Here is a 16,560-nt window from a genome sequence, read left to right as displayed (position 1 = left end):
ACACTCACCAAGTATACTGGTGCAACATTTATTTACTTTTCATTAATTTGGAAACAGCATGATTTGCTAAATTATACACTGGTCATTCAGAGTCATCATATCAGATACAATTGAAGGCAAGATTGAATGGTATGTTTCTGCTCCTGCATTCCAGTCTTTGTTGACATAGAGCACGTGGTGCTGTTTCCCATTATAATAATGGAGGCCATCTCCAGGAGGCATTCCTGGAGCAGGTCTGACCAGAGTGCACCTGTGGGGATGGTGCAAGAAGCATTCTTTTCCTTCCAGCCCATTTTGGCTCTGCCATGTGTAGATTTATGTATATGTTGCCCACATTCACCATCACTCGAAGTAGGAATGCAGCTACCCTGTTACAGGGAGGTGATAAAAAATGCATTTTGAACTGATATTGTAAAAAATATCCTATTAAATTTCATTTCAGAGTTTTTATTATGTAATTTTGAAGATTCAGCTGTTTGTTTAGATAAATGCCAACGGCAAACTCAGGTCTTTACTGTGTGCAACTAGATATTCCATAATGTAACATACATGTTAGTGGAAGATAACCTTTTCGAGACAAAAGGTGAACTAACAAAAGTCACTGCTAGCTGACACGTTTTAACAGAGGTTCCTTAAGGAGGGAGACAATATTTTAAGCTGAGAGAGGTGAAGATGATTGAATTTTCTTTTTAAATGGAGAAGTTTACACATTCTTAGTTTATTTTAGAAATCCTACCCTGCAGACCATACACATTTGCATTGATTTTTGTGGGACAAAAGTGAAATTGATTCATACCCTATCACATTAGTGTAATTTATAACACCTTTGTATTGCACATTAAAGTTTTTTTTTTAAATGGTGAGCTCACACTTTTTTCACAAGTGTGCTTAAATTAAATTTAATATGTGGGGCAAAGAGTAGAAAGAATGGCCTCTCAATACTTCTCTGTTCCTTAGAACATATCCTAAATTTTTTTTTTCTCTTTTGCTCTGGAGTTCAATCATCATGCTAGTGATGTTAACAGCTAATAGTTTGTAAGTCCTGACATCTCTTCAAGTATTTATTTCAGTTGAGCTGTTTTAATCAAGCACTATTTTATTTTATTTTTTTATCTTCTGCTTCTCCCACTAAAATAGTAAACTCCATATAGGCAGGGGCTTATAGTGATCATAAAGGACCTGGCAGATCATACTAAAATGTAAACCTTTATCTTGTGGGCAGTGGGAGAGAACAAGGGTTTAAGTGGGGAAATAACCTGATCAAATTTACATCTTAATTTAAAGACAGCTAGAGTTCAGAGTAGGATCATGGTGGTCTGGTTGTGGGGGCATGTCTGGAGGCAGGGAGAGGACTTAGAAAGCTGATCCAATAAGAGATAATGATGGCCCAATTTAAGATATTGTTAGTAGATTGTAAAATCATGGACTAATGTAAGCAATATTAAGGAGGTAGAATCCATGGGACTTGGTGCTTGATTGATGTAATTAGTGAGGGAAAGGCCGAGTGCAGCACCATCCTCAGGTTCTTTTTGTGCAGTTAATGGAATCATGTGTGAGGAGAGACAAATACTTTTTCTGAAACACAATGAGTTCAACTAGGAGTTTGTTTCATGTGAAGTACCTGAAGGCCGTCAAGAAGAAATATCCAGTAGGTTGTTGGAGATAGGAATCTAGAACTCAGGGGAGAGATCCATGTTGAGGATAATAGGGTTTAAGTTTATCAAAGCATAAATGGCTGTTGAAGCCATAGTTAGGGAGATTTTCCAGGAAAAATATAAAGAGAAGACTAGAGGACTGAGGGTTGAGCCCTGAGGGTTGTTGACATTTGTTCCATAAATAGAGCCCAAGAAGACAAAATGAGTAGCATCCAGAGAGGTAGGCAGAGAACCAGGCACATGATATGCCATGAGAAGAACATATCAGGAAGTTTGTGGCCAACAGTACAAGATGATGCAGAGGAATCAAGTAGGAGAAATCTATTAGACATTTATTGAAACAGCATTTATTGGGGGCATATTGTATGAGTGTGGTCTTCAAACCAACCCAGTAAATGCTTGCCACCAGCTTTCAAAGTATTTCATTAAAAAAATTGCCACAGTTAATTCCTGATAATCTAATACGGGTTGTGCCTTCTGACTGTTTCCCCCCTTGAAAAGACCTTTCCCATGTTGCAAGGAAAAAAGAAGAATGTAAGTGAAGAGCAATCTTTTCTGTATTCAGGTCCAAATGTATAATTCTTGGGAAAACATTCTTTCCCATGAAGAATAATTTCATTCATTAGGAGGAAAATGGAAATTTTTATAAGGTTGCCAACCAAAGTGGTTCTCCACTTTTATTTTCATCAAAGCTAAATCTGCATATTGAAGATGTATCTTGATATGCAAAGACCCAAAAGATGAAATGCTGACACACTTAACTGATTTCTTTCATTTTACTTTCTTGATGTTGGCTGTGCACGTAGATAGGCAGACAGTCATATGAGATAGTTACGATTATTTGGATGAAAGAAAATGTAATATTTTGCATAAAATGATGAGAAAATGTAATTGGAAAAACTGAAGGAAAAATGGAAATCCAGTCCTAGTATTATTTTCTTTTCCTTAGTTTGGTACTCAGTGTACAATTCATACCTGTCCATTGTGATGAAATGAAATACTTTTAAGTTACGTTGTATTTGGCAATTGAATCCTACTTTAATTTCTTGCCATTAGAATTTCTCCTGTACTTAAAGTTCTTACTAAAATGATATGTTAAAAACAGAAATAGCATATTTATGATTTGCTTTAATCAATGAAACATAATAAAATGTCAAATGCTCAACATTGACAAGAATTTAAATAAAAAGAAGATACTATACTGAACAAACATTTGGATAAACACATAGAAAATGCCTACCAAATTCAATATAATAGCTAATTTTTAAACTAGAATTTAGAAAGAAAATTACTCATTTTGTAGACAAGAAAGCTGAATTGGAAGAAGGAAATTTATTTGACTAAGGTACATTGACAACTCAAATAGCCTTGAGATTGCATGAGGCCGATTTCATAAAGTCGTGCTGCTCCTTTTTTCTTACAGTGTTATCACTTGTAATGCATTCTCTTTCCCAAATGTATTTCATCTTTTATCTCTAAAAGATGGAATTTTCCTTGAGTTTCTTATAGACCTTAATCTGGCACTCCTAAGGCTTTTACAACATTTTAATGTTTCCACATTTACTGGATATGTGATTGAGTGTGACCAATGCAGGCAAGTCTGCTTGACTTTACCTGAAGAGGCCTTTCAGTTTTACGTTTCATACCATTACTCAAGCAGGAAGTCACCTCTACCTTCTGCCTCTTATTTTTTCCACCTGCCTCAACAGGTAAGGGCCAATTCAAATGTTGTTGCCCCTGTATCATCTTCACTTTTCATCCTAGTCAGAATGAGTTAATCCTTCCTCTTTATTCTGGCTTGATGAGTCCCGCCAGCCCCCTTCCCAGTCAAGTAGAGGCAGAGATGTTAGATGAATTCCTTGGAATTGCAGTCTGAGGTCAGGTGGCCATTGCTTATGGGGAGGCCACAGAAGCTGGAGCCAAGGGATGTGTTTTACAATACAGCATCCTGGGAAGAAGCCAAAATCAGGCAATGACTCATCAACTCCAGATGGTTAGGCTTTGAGGGATGGTGCAAACTGGAGGCTCCAATCAAAACAGAACAAATGGTTTAAAATTGAGGAGAGAGATGGTACCTGAAAAAAAATCACTAAACCAGAGAAGACTGGACTGTTCTTAGAAGATGCCTGCAGACTTGATGGGGCAGAAGGTAGGCATTAAAGACACTGACCTGAGGAGGACACCAGATCTTTTTTTCAGACATCATGTAATGCTTCTTATACCATTTACATATAGTAGGATGATAAATTTTTATCTCATCTGATAAATGTAAGAGTCTTCATAGTCATGTTTTTATTGTATTCTTCTTTGTTCTTCACTTAGTATAATGTCTGGCATATCATAAGTGCTAAGTAAATATTTGTTCATTTATTTAGTAAATGTTGAACCCATTATATATGGAAGTGTGACATATTGACATTTTTAATTTTTAAGTTCATTAAATCATTCATTCATTCATTTAAAAAGTAAGTACTAACTATATCTTGGTAATTATACAGAGAAGCAAAATTAGTGCTTATTTCACCATCTAGAGGAGAAAGCAAACAGTAAATGGTTACCATGGTTGCATTAGGTATGGTGACAGGTTTCTGTATGGGGCATTATGGGAGCCCTTCTGGAAATAGCTGTACTCTCAGGGAGAGGCTAAAGAGTCCATTTTAGCTGGGTGGAAGAATGAGCAGGAGGCTGCCGGGAGAGTCATGGGGCAAAAATACATGTGAATGTAGGGGAAATGGTTTGGTAGGTGAGCGTCCTGGGGATTGAAAAGGTAGGAGAGAGCAAATGCAAAGAGGCGTCAGATCATGAAGGCATGCTATACTAAAGAATTTGAACTTGATTCTTTGTCTTGAGAAGGACTGAAGGATTTATAAAGGAATTCTAAGTGCATTTCTTTTGTTCTTCACTGCTTTATTTTCCACCTAATTTTTGATGTCCTATCCCATATGTGCTTCTAGGAATCTATTAGGTCTTAAAACATTAAACCATCCAGGAATTAATGGAGGACTTGATACCACTGTCACAAATATAATCACCAGTCACTTAATGGTTGTGTCTGCATTGGAAACTCCGTGTTCCTATTTAATAACTTCTTTGGCAAATTTAAATTCAGTGTCAGCTAGACTTAAGCAACATATGTAGACTGAGACTTTTAAAAAATCTATTAAGGTACAAATAAAACATTATAATTACTTCTCATGCCAAAGCCCTTTTGGAATTGAATGTGTTGATATTTATTGTGGAGATAACCAGGCCATAAATTCTAAAAACACATTTTATTACTTTCTAAATTAACACAGCTGAACTAAAATGAGACCATGGTTTATAATGACTGGTTAAATTGCAGTAATGCCCTCTTCAACCCAGTAAATTGGCATCATTATGTACAATCCTCACATTATAACAGCATTGCCTTGTAATACTTAGAGAATTTATTCTGTATCTTGACTTGTAAATGTGTTAAACCAGGACGTTCAAGTGATAGATAAATTTAAATTCACATGTGTTAATGATGTTGCTGTTTATAATTAAGGACAGAACTTCAGGGGTTTTCACAGCTATCATTTGCTCCTGAAATCTAAAGAAAGGTGGAATTACTCTACCATTTATTGGTATTCTGCAGATTTTATTCTTCAGAAAGTTTTAATGAGCTAGAATTATGTCAGAAACCTTGATATATGTCTTTTAAATTATGACAGATGGATGTCTAAATAACCCAGAGCAGATAATTGTCTATCCTGATCTATTATTTCTTGAAAGGTCTTCAGGAACATAGCTCCAGTACTCTGTTCCGTGGATCAGTTCAGTGTTGTATTCCCCTAGTATACAGTTTTCCTTTTGATGAGATAACTGGCATTTCTTAAGTAGTGTTGGGCAAGGTCTTGGTATCACAATCCCAGGTGTTTGGCAAGTCCCAGGAATAATTTTTCCTTTACATATTTCTGGGATATAAAGTGAGATACTGTTGTTGAAGTCTTTGTAAACATGGAAAAGAATTTCTCACAAATAACTGATATATAAAAATTGTATGATCCAATTTAGATAAAGGAATTAAGAACCTGACGATGAAATTTGCTGATTATAACTTGTCAGCATAGGAAGTATGATGGTACTTGTAGATCACACTGGGAATACTTCAGGCTAAATGTAGAATTCAAAGCACTTTTACAAATTGAAAAAGAGATGAGAAAATTTGATAGTAAATTTACTTGGGGGCACATTCCGGGAAGTACCCTTCAGAATAATAATAAGCTATAAATGTAGAAAATGAGAATGACACACTATAATTTTAATAAGTGAAAAAAGATCTAGAGATAATAGTGAACTAAAATTGAACATGAATTAGTCACTCTTCTTTTGCATAGAATGTGTAGATTAAGTGCTATGCAGAATTACAAAGAAAATGAAACAATATAATGCTGTCCTCAGGAGACCAATGAACTAATGAAAAAAATATAAATATGAAAGGTCCAAACTATAAAGTATCTATGTTGTTCTCATTCAAACTCAGGGTAATTTGCCTACTGTTGAGTGCCTGTGTGGCTGGTTGAAAGGACCAAATGTTAAATGATTTTGCTCTATTTTATATCAGCACTGATTACAACCCAGTTCACTTTCTTCTGAGGTATTTCCTTGATGTATATAGCCTGGGAAAATGTGGGTCATTAAATCATTAGAAGCACTTGACTCTAGAGGATTATGTAGCATAATATGCTACTTGAATTTTTTGGCTTAAAGTATTTCAGTGTTTTAAAAGGAATCGGGCCTACTTTTTATTTCTTTTTTGGAATGGTCAATAATACATGTCTCACCTTAGAAATGATATCCATCATTTATATAGTCACCAAGCTTTAAATTTTTAATTTTTGTTTGGCTCCTACCCACGCCCACCCCTTATCAACATATTCAGTCTATTACATAGAATTTTAATTTCAGAACTGGAGAGGAACCTTAGAGGTCATATAGTTCAATTATCGTCTGAGATATGCATCTTCTTTACAAGATCTCTGATAAATATCCAGACCATTTTTTTAATATCTGGAATGACAGGTAACTTTCTAAGTTCTTTCAAATCTTACTTCCTGATATATATATATATATATATATATATATATATATATATATATATATATATATATATATTTGTCCTTTCAGCTTTTAACCTGGTTTTGATCGTCATCATGCATGGATGTCTGCAAATAGCCTCCTAACTTATCTTTCTTCTCCAATTTCTTCTTTCCTAGAATATCTTTACACCACTGTTTCAATAAAATTCCTAAAACACTTTGATCATATTGCTACCTTGATTCAGAAACCTTCAGTAATTCCCTGTAGCCTGCAGGATAAAATCAGAACTCATTAACTTGAAATAGTCTAACCCAACATATATTTCTGGTTTTAACTTCACCTTTTTCAGCTTCCCCAGCCCATCCTTTGAGCTTAGTTGGTCTACTTACTCACTTTTGCTGAAATTATATTGTTCTTTCTTGTTCCAGTGCTATTGCTGATGCTACTTCCCTTACCTCTTCCTCTTTCACTACTACTCTCCTCTTATTTAAATACCACACATATCTTAAGAGTGAAGTTGATCTTGGGGAGACAGCAGTGAGTGGTGGCTTGAAGCAGGATCTTAGTTCCCTGCCCAGGAATTGAACCTGGCAAGGCTGGATGAAAACCAGGAATCCTAACCGCTAGTCCACCAGGGGCTAGAGGCTAGAAGCAAAGTTGCCCTGGCTCTTGCCCTCATTGAAAAACAGGAATGTCTTAAGGAGGCAAAAACTGTAAAAACAGGTACAAAGTTTATTATTATCAGCACAACACAACATGTGGGAGAGCACGCAGAGAAGCAGTTTCTTTAGACAGAAACAAAGCAGGAATACACACCCAGAGAGAAAGGGTGTGGGCCTCCTCCTTATTGAGGAGGAACGCAGTAAAGAGGCAGTTAAATCATTCATATAAGGGCGGTTCTTCTGGGTCTTTGTTCTCCTCTGGCCAATTATCTCGCTTCTTTTCCCACATCTGACCTGTCTTAGGGCCCTCCCCAGTATGCGTGCACATCTTTTTTTAAGATGGATTCCAGTGCAGAGGCCTATGGGAGGTTGACACCATCTGTTATGGGGTGACGACCCCCCCCCCTTTTTGACCCCCCAAGGAGCCTTCCTGTGCATGTACAGCCAGGGAGGTTTTCTTGACTTCAGGAGTGATAGATGTGGTCATTTTATCTCTTGATTCCATCAGACCTCAACTCCTGCCATTAACTTTATCCTTGAAGTGTCTAGGGAAAACAGAGCTCCAATTTATTCCACTTGACAGATTCCAGCTGTTCACCCAGGGCTCCGTCTACCTCCTACCTCCCAGTCCTCTCTTTGGTAAATTACTCCAGACCACACCCAGCACACTGTGATGCTTCCTTTCCTGAACTCTTATGGGTGCCCATTTTCAGCCTCATTCATTTGGTGCATAATCATGAGCTAACTTGGGACAGTTCTCAGATTGTTATATTGAATTGTAATTTGTCTTTTGTATCGATGTTTAACTTTTTTTTCACATTTTAATACTTGGCTATCTTTTGTATTGATGTTTAACGTTTTTTTCACATTTTAATACTTGGATGTCTTCCAGATTTATTTTATGAGTTGATACGGTACAGAGCATATGGTTTTCTAACTGTATTCCACCAAATCTTAGGGATTCCTGGAAATATGACTGAGGAGGGAGAGGGTGTAGACTGGAATTTGTGGTTCCCCAACAGCTTCTACCTGAACACCTCTGCTTTGATCTGTTTTTATACCAAATTTCTGCATTTGATTACTCTTGAGAAAAGCATTCAGACTAAAGATGTTTGAAAACTGTGAATGAGTTTTCCCAGAAAACTTGGAGAGGAACCCAGACTTGGAATAAAGAGAGTGGATTTTATGTCCAGTTTTAACTCCTCACTGTCTTCTACTTTAGTTTCCTCATTTAAAAAATTACAAAGTCAACACATATTACCTTACATCTCTTCCAATGTAGAAGTTGATGACGCTAAGAAAATTAGCTTTATTAAAATATAGTGACATCTGATTTTTTTATTTTTAAAAAATGTTTATGGAAAGTATATATTTATTTAGACCATTCTATTATGAAGTTGCTTGCAGTTTTTAGTTGCTGTTACGGCCAGAATGTTCTACATATGGCACATATTAATTACATAATAATTAAATATGAAAAAGGCAAATTCTTTTCCACTCTTTCCTTTTGATCAGAATATTATATATGGCATTCATGTACCTTTTGCTCTTTGGTACCACTTGCAAACCCTTCATTAGCATCGTACCAGAAATACTTGTATAAACTTTAAAACCTTGAGAACATTGTCTTCAAAAACCACAGAATTCAAAAACAAGGTGAGGTGGGTGTACAAGCAGTTTAAAAAACATGAAGGCTAAATCTGTGTAAACTTAGAGAATGTCATTCCTTAGATCAATTTTTTTTCCAATATCTTTTTCAAAGTAGGAGGCCACCATAAAGATAGGTAACAGATGTAAGGCAGAGGAAGATCTTAATCTTGCTTGTTTTGCTTGTCCTTAACCTCATACCTACAGTATTTAAGGATGCCAGTAGTTGGCACCAACAGAGTATTCAGTATTAAAAGTGGAAAAATTTAAAGCCTGAAATTTACCTAGTTTGAGGTCTGCTAGGAGATTACCACTTAACTCAAATCATAGCCATAGTGAAACAGATCAAAGCCTGAACTTTGCAGATTATGTTATTCAGCAGGTTTCAGCCACAAACCAAAGTCTGCAGATGAGGGACTAAGATTTCCAAGAAGTTAAGCATAGAATCAAGATTTTTCTAATTCTAGAGAAATGCAACTCAAAACTACAATGAGTTACCACCTCACATGGTGGTGCAGTGGTTAAGAATCCGTCTGCCAATGCAGGGGACATGGGTTCGAGCCCTGGCCCAGGAAGATCCCACATGCCGCAGAGCAACTAAGCCTGTGCGCCACAACTACTGAGCCCACATGCCACAACTACCGAAGCCCACGTACCTAGAACCTTTGCTCCGCAGCAAGAGAAGCCGCTGCCATGAGAAGCCCACGCACCGCAAGGAAGAGTAGTCCCCAATTACTGCAGCTAGAGAAAGCCCATGCACAGCAACGAAGACCCAATGCAGCCAAAAATACATAAATTAAAAAAAATAAAAACACGAGAAGATACTAGAATAACAAGTTTTTTGTGCATCACTGTATAATAAGGCAGGTGTTTCCATGTTGATAGTACTGTGAGGCGCTGGTATAAGAGCTTATGCTGTTGGTCCTGGCATTTGTTAACAGCAACATTCCCCCAGGAGTCTTTAGATGTCTCTTAAGCAGTGAGAATCCTCTTCAAATTCTAAGAAATAATCTCTGGGGCTCAACATTTGCACTTTCTCCTCAAGCAAGTCTGTCTCATTTAAGAAGAGAATTTTGGCGACATTGCTGAAAACCTGGTTATTGACAATCCTTTCAAAAATGCTCAGATGTTCTGTAAGGCATTGGTCATCTATCTTCCCTACCATCTGGTCAAACTCACTGGAAGAAATAAGGAAGCATTCAAACCGACATTTCCTTTTTGATCTTTGACCGCCTACATCAGACATTTTGAAAGGAACATAGTAAGTTTCAAAGTTGTACTTAGGAATATTTTGTTAGGTATTCTGCAAAGCAGAATATCCTCTTGTGATGGAATGTATCTGGCTCTTCGAACTTATCCATTCTCAAGGAAATAGTTTTACAGATTCACCCAGCTGAAATTACCCATGGTTGTCATGTGCTTCCATCTGCCCACTGTGCCCTCATAGCAGAAAAATATTGAAAAAACGAAACAAAAACCTGGCATTGCCACCATTCCCTGGGCCACCTTGGGTGACCAGGGTTGTCAGCTGTCGTCATCTTGTCTTTATTGAGTTGGTTTGAATTACCTCCCCAAGGAATATGAAGCTTCTCTTGAAATCTACAAGCATTTGCATACCTTTGGTCATGTTGCTGGAGATAGTGGGGTGAAACCCCTCACCAGCACTCTTCAGAGTCCTTCCTGTGGATGATCCACGTCAGCTTCAGGAAGATGGACCTGCTGCTTTGGTTTGCTCCCAGAAGCCCGGTTTTTCATGAACTGCTTCAGGTATGTCTGACTTTTCCCAGGACAGGCATTTGTCCATCTACCTAGATTCTGCTGCTGCCTGGCTTGCCTTCCATTACCACACAGCTGGGTAAGTGTACTGAAAGCACAGACAGAAAGAGAGGAAGTCCTGAGGCTTCATTTTCCCTCCAGACAGTATTAACCACTGTAAAGAGTCTCCTTGGAGTTTAGTACAAGAGCATCTCTTTTGGAGGAAAAGACCTGAACTTGAATCCTGGGTCTACAAATGAGGAATCCTGGCCAAATTACTTAACATTATTGAATCTCAATTTCCTCATTTCCAAAATAAAGATAATCATAACTGTCTCTCAGGATTGCTGTGAACAGCAAATGAGAGCATTAGTCTAGAATAGTTAGCCCAGCACTTGGCACTTAGGTGTCTGGACTATGTTACCTCCTTTTTCTTCTCTGTAATTACCTTTTTTTTTAGACTTATTTATGAATGACTTCGGAATTTTTTCTCAATAATCAAACATTTAAAAGATGAAAGTTTGTCACTATTCAGGCTCTGAAAACACTTCTAAATGAGATCAAACATTTGTTAGTAATGACAATTTCAATTCAATAAATTGCCAATTGAGATATTTAGATGTCTACTTCTGTTTGCTTTGTTAAAAAAAATCAACCACATTTACCTGTGTTGGGGAGGAGAGGAATTAAATAGAAGGAGGTAAAGGGGATTTTATGGGAGATGGACATTTTCTCTATTTATTTAATATTTTGTTTTGGGTGGTGGTTACACCAGTGTATACAATTTTTAAAACTAAACATACTAAATATATCTGTGCTTTTTATTTGTTAACAAACAAATAAACTGAGGTATAATATACCTCAGTTTAAAAAAGGACCCACATTACTTTATATAGTATTTTAAAAGGTTATATCTTCTACTTTAGTTTGATTCCATCTAAAGAGTCCAGAACAAGAATCTCATTATTTTGTTAGTCAAGGTCATATATTTATTTATGTATTGTTTATAAGACCAGGTATTAGTATATCTGATATTAAATTTATGGGATGTGCATGCTCATTGATAGATGATATCATTCATTTTTAGTGTTTGCTTTTCTCTTATTTTTGAACGTACAACTTCACTAGGCGTTGAGCCTGTTGTAAAATATGTGGGTCAGTTATTTATAGAGTTTAAATTAAAAGCCTTATGTATTTAAACTTGGTATTAAAATAACATATTATTTCATTCATAAATGAAGAAGTTCAGAGATTTCCTTGTTTTCTGAAATGGAGTTATTATGCATCATTTAGGAAATATGTCTACTAAAAACTTTAAAGCATGACTTCCACTTTAACTTAAATTTATTTTACTTAAGTTTACTCATTTGAAAATGTGAGTATATGAGTTTACAGCCATGTTCTTCACGTTGGTTTTACATTTTAAGCTTTCTTTGAGTTCATGATTTTCCTCTTTGATCTTAGTGCATTTCAAATGTTCATGTGAGAACTTAGTTCAGTTGCTTAAGGCATGTGTTTTACATAATGTTAAGATGTTAGGATCACCTGTAAGTTCTTATAATTGGACTCCACTGTATGATGGTTGCTTACCACCCACAAGCAGTTTCAGAATGTTTAATGCTTTCTTCATTCTTTGAAGGAATGATGCATTTTTAGTTTAATTTCACTTATTTGTTTTCAGATAAAATTTTCCAATATTACAATAAATGGTATTTAATGACATCAAAATCTATTTAGGAATTTTAAAAATATGTATTTATTTAGACGAGTTTTGTAAAAATATTGATTCATATCAGGAAGACATAGCTTTCCTTTAGAAATGTTATTTTAGGTCATTTTGCAATGATATGACAAGGTACTGGAAAGTCAGTGACATTTGCCCTTTCAAACTGTAGGAAGACTATTACAAATTATTTCAGGCTTGAAGAAGTTACAGAAAAATATTATATAATATTTTGATTAGCGGAAGAAGTACCTTCATCCTTTCTAAATCATTTATTGTAGATAGCCTAAAATTTATTTTAAACCATTAATTAATTTGGTGCTTTAAGATACACTTACTTTTCCCCTATGATTTTGAAATCCAGTTAGGTCAGGTGTATAAAGGTAAGTGGTATTTTAAGGTGTTACCAGTTTAATAGTGCTGGCACTCTGCATGTGTTTATGACAGTTTTGCTTCATGCAATCACTCTGAGCTGAATATATTTGCTGTTCTAAAAATGGGAGAATCTAAGTTTAATTCAGTCCCTCTGTTTAGGAAGGTGATATTGTATCCTTTTTATCCGATACTTTAATGTAAAATTTTATAAATTCATTTGATAGATGTAAGTGGAAAATGTTTGAATAGATTATTTAGATGACACTTGGGTATACTAACGTCATCACTGCCTTTAATCAGGTGTGGTCACTGAGGTGTGAATAGCTGCCATGTAGATATCCTCATCTGGACTAGTGGGCCCAGACAGTCCAACAACTGAATGGAAATTGTAAATGAGTGAAAAATACCCCAACACTCAGTAGCTACATAGCTACAAGTACATGTTTCACTACTTATTTTGCTTTTAAATTTTCTGTTTAGATATTTTGGTCTTTGTTCTATTAGGTCATTTGTCTTTTTCTTATTAATATGTGGCATTTCATTATATTTTCAAGATAATATTCCTTTGTCGGTTGTATAAAGTTCAAATATTTTCTGCCATTTTTTATTTAATGGGGACTTTTGATTCTGCTACTTTTGAGATAAATACTTTATCATTGTTTTAACTTGCATTTTGTGGGTTTCCTTTTTAGTGGAGGGCATCTTGCTTAGGAATTCTTTTCTAATCTTAAGGACAGAAAATATTTTCCAATATTTTCTTTTTAGTTTAAACATTTTTTCATTGTATTTTCTTTTTAGTTTAAACATTTTGTCATTTTATATTCAAATCTATCATTTGTCTGGAATATATTTTTAAGTATGAGTCAGGTAGGAATCTAATTATGTTTTTCTTTGTGTGGATGAATACAATTGCCCCAGTAGCATTTGTAGTCTGTTTTTACTTTTTTTTTCTTGTATAAATTTATTTTATTTTTACTTATCTTTGGCTGTGTTGGGTCTTTGTTGCTCTGTGCGGGCTTTCTCTAGTTGCGGCAAGCGGGGGCTACTCTTCGTTGTAGTGTGTGGGCTTCTCATTGTGGTGGCTTCTCTTGTTGCGGAGCACGGGCTCTAGGCGTGTGGGCTTCAGTAGTTGCAGTGTGCAGGCTCAGTAGTTGTGGCTCATGGGCTCTAGAGCGCAGGCTCAGTAGTTGTGGCACACAGGCTTAGTTGCTCCGCGGCATGTGGGCTCTTCCCGGACCAGGGCTCGAACCCGTGTCCCCTGCATTGGCAGGTGGATTCTTAACCACTGCACCACCAGGGAAGTCCATGCAGTCTGTTTTTGCAAGCTCATCTGCCATGTACCCTCTGTCCACACTGACTTTCCATGTAGCATAGATCTGCTCCTGGGCTCTCTCTTCTGTCCTGGTCTGTTGGACAATTTCCAAGTCAGTATATTTTATCAGTATTGGTGATTTGTAATAAGCCTTAATATCTAGCCAGATAAGTATTGTATCTAATTTTCCACATGGTGCATATTTTCCTTTCTTTCAGTCTTTTTGTATTTTGAATATGTTGTCCGTTAAATGGTATATAACTGTATATTTAAGAGCCACACTGGCTATCTCTGCTTTTTTTTTGGCATATTCTTTTTTTTTATTACTTTTATTTTATATTGGATTATAGTTGATTAACAATGTTGTGTTAGTTTCAGGTATACAGCAGAGGGATTCGGTTATACATACACATGTATTTATTCTTTCTCAAATTGTTTTTCCCTTTAGGTTATAACAGAATATTTAACAGAGTTCCCTGTGCTGTACAGTGAGTCCTTGTTGGTTATCTATTTTAAATATAGTAGTGTGTATATGTCAATCCCAAACTTCCAATTTTTTTATCTCTGCTTTTTAATAATTTATTGTAGCCTACTTTCATTTTGTTTGGGATTCCTATTATATTTGACATTACTACTAATAGCGTACGTTGTACTTTTTTTCTTTGATTCTGTCTTTTTAAAATTTTTACCCTACTTTTTATTTTCTTTTTAGAATTCTCTTCATTTTGTAATCAGGTACCTGGCCAGGTATGTCTTGAGGCCCTGGATCTCCCTCACGGCCACAGAAATTCACTGTTTTTTCAAGGTCTCATTAAAGATTTAATCCTGTGTTTAAAGGTGCCTACAGGGCCCATTAGACATCTGAACTCTTCCACCAGTGGGCCAGTTTAATATAATCTTTATTCAATCCTCCCTTTGTCATCAAATTAAATATTTGTATTGCCTTGGCTTTTAAAATAGACAGCGTGTTTGTTTGGGGAGAAGTCAGGAGAATATGGTTTAACCTCCAAATCTTTGGCTATTCTTCAGCACAAAGGAAGGATATTTCTTCTGAACAAAGTTCCCACAAGCTTGTGGGCCATCTAACACTGAAGACAGAAAATTTAATGGCAAATGCTCAGCTCTCAGATGTTACTACAAAAGTTACCACTATTTCAGGAAAGGCAAGTAGGTCTGAATTGGAGCTTTGGTCAAGAAATGCCCATTGTAGCAACCCCATCTCCTGATTAGATTTTAGAAATCCGTGTTTTTTAGGATCTGCTTCTTTTTTTTTTTTCTTTTTTAATTGGGTTGTTCATTTTGATATTGAGTTGTATGAGCTGTTTGTATATTTTAAAAATTAAGCCCTTGTCTGTCGCGTTGTTTGCAAATGTTTTCTCCCAGTCCACAGGTTGTGTTTTCATTTTGTTTAGGGTTTCCTTTGCTGTGCAAAAACTTGTAAGTTTGATTAGGTCTCATTTATTTTTGCTCTTATTTCTTTTGCTGTGGGAGGCTGATCTAAGAAAATATTACAATGATTTATGTCTGAGAATGTTTTGCCTATGTTATCTTCTAGGAGATTTTGGTCTCATGTCTTATACTTAAGTCTTTAATCCATTTTGAGTTTATTTTTGTGTATGGTGTGAGGGTGTGTTCTAACTTCATTGATTTACATGCAGCTGTCCAGTTAGGATTTGCTTTTTGAAGGTGGAGGCGTTTCAGAAATTCACCAGTTCCTCTGTCACCTTTTTTGAGATATTCATGAAATATCTTTATCTTATCTTTGAGTTTGTCAGATTCTAATATCCAGAACTGTGCCTGGCTCCCAGGAGTCATTAAATAAATGTATGTTGGGAAAGTAAAAAGGGATGTGGGATGGAATCCTGACTGGAAGACAGCTAAGTGACAAAAATCAGGCAGAAATGAAAATTGTTTCACCCTCCCACCTGTAAAGGGAGAAAAATACCACAGTGATAATGGAATTTTATACACAATGACTTTGGCAGTTTCCCAGTGATGTTAATTTTAGGAAGACACACCTAATTTAATTTTTGGCTGCTGTTCCTCTCGTAGAAGAAACTGATTTATTACACTTGAAACCTGATGTTTTGATTTTCAAGAATGCCAGAGGGATTGAATACTGGCAGCTGTGAAATATCTTTCCATACCAGTTTGTGAGAATCTTAGTGGGCAGTGGATTTAGTGACGATTTCAATGTTTCAAGAAAACTAGTGGCAGCTGTACCTTTATGTAGCATACATATGAGAATCAACTAAAGCAACAGTCTTCTTTGTGTTTGCATGAAATTTTGTAAGGGCAGCCTGGTGATGCTTAACATTTTTGGTGATCAGAAGTCTGGAATTGACCATAATCACCTATGCCTTTGAA

General features: G+C 36.1%; 1 protein-coding gene and 1 pseudogene across 2 annotated transcripts in view; one reads left to right on the top strand and one right to left on the bottom strand.

Annotated features, from left to right (window-relative positions):
* The window catches only part of CTNNA2 (catenin alpha 2), a 1,204,911-nt gene that overhangs the window by 54,895 nt on the left and 1,133,456 nt on the right, over positions 1-16,560 (top strand). The window lies entirely within an intron of this gene.
* LOC103020291 (guanine nucleotide-binding protein subunit alpha-13-like) lies at positions 9,990-10,655 on the bottom strand (annotated as a pseudogene).

This window comes from Balaenoptera acutorostrata, chromosome 12, assembly GCF_949987535.1.
Source record: "Balaenoptera acutorostrata chromosome 12, mBalAcu1.1, whole genome shotgun sequence".
In the NCBI taxonomy this organism is placed as follows: domain Eukaryota; kingdom Metazoa; phylum Chordata; class Mammalia; order Artiodactyla; family Balaenopteridae; genus Balaenoptera; species Balaenoptera acutorostrata.
Note: the sequence above shows the minus strand (reverse complement) of the source record. Positions and strands in the feature narration are given on the sequence as shown.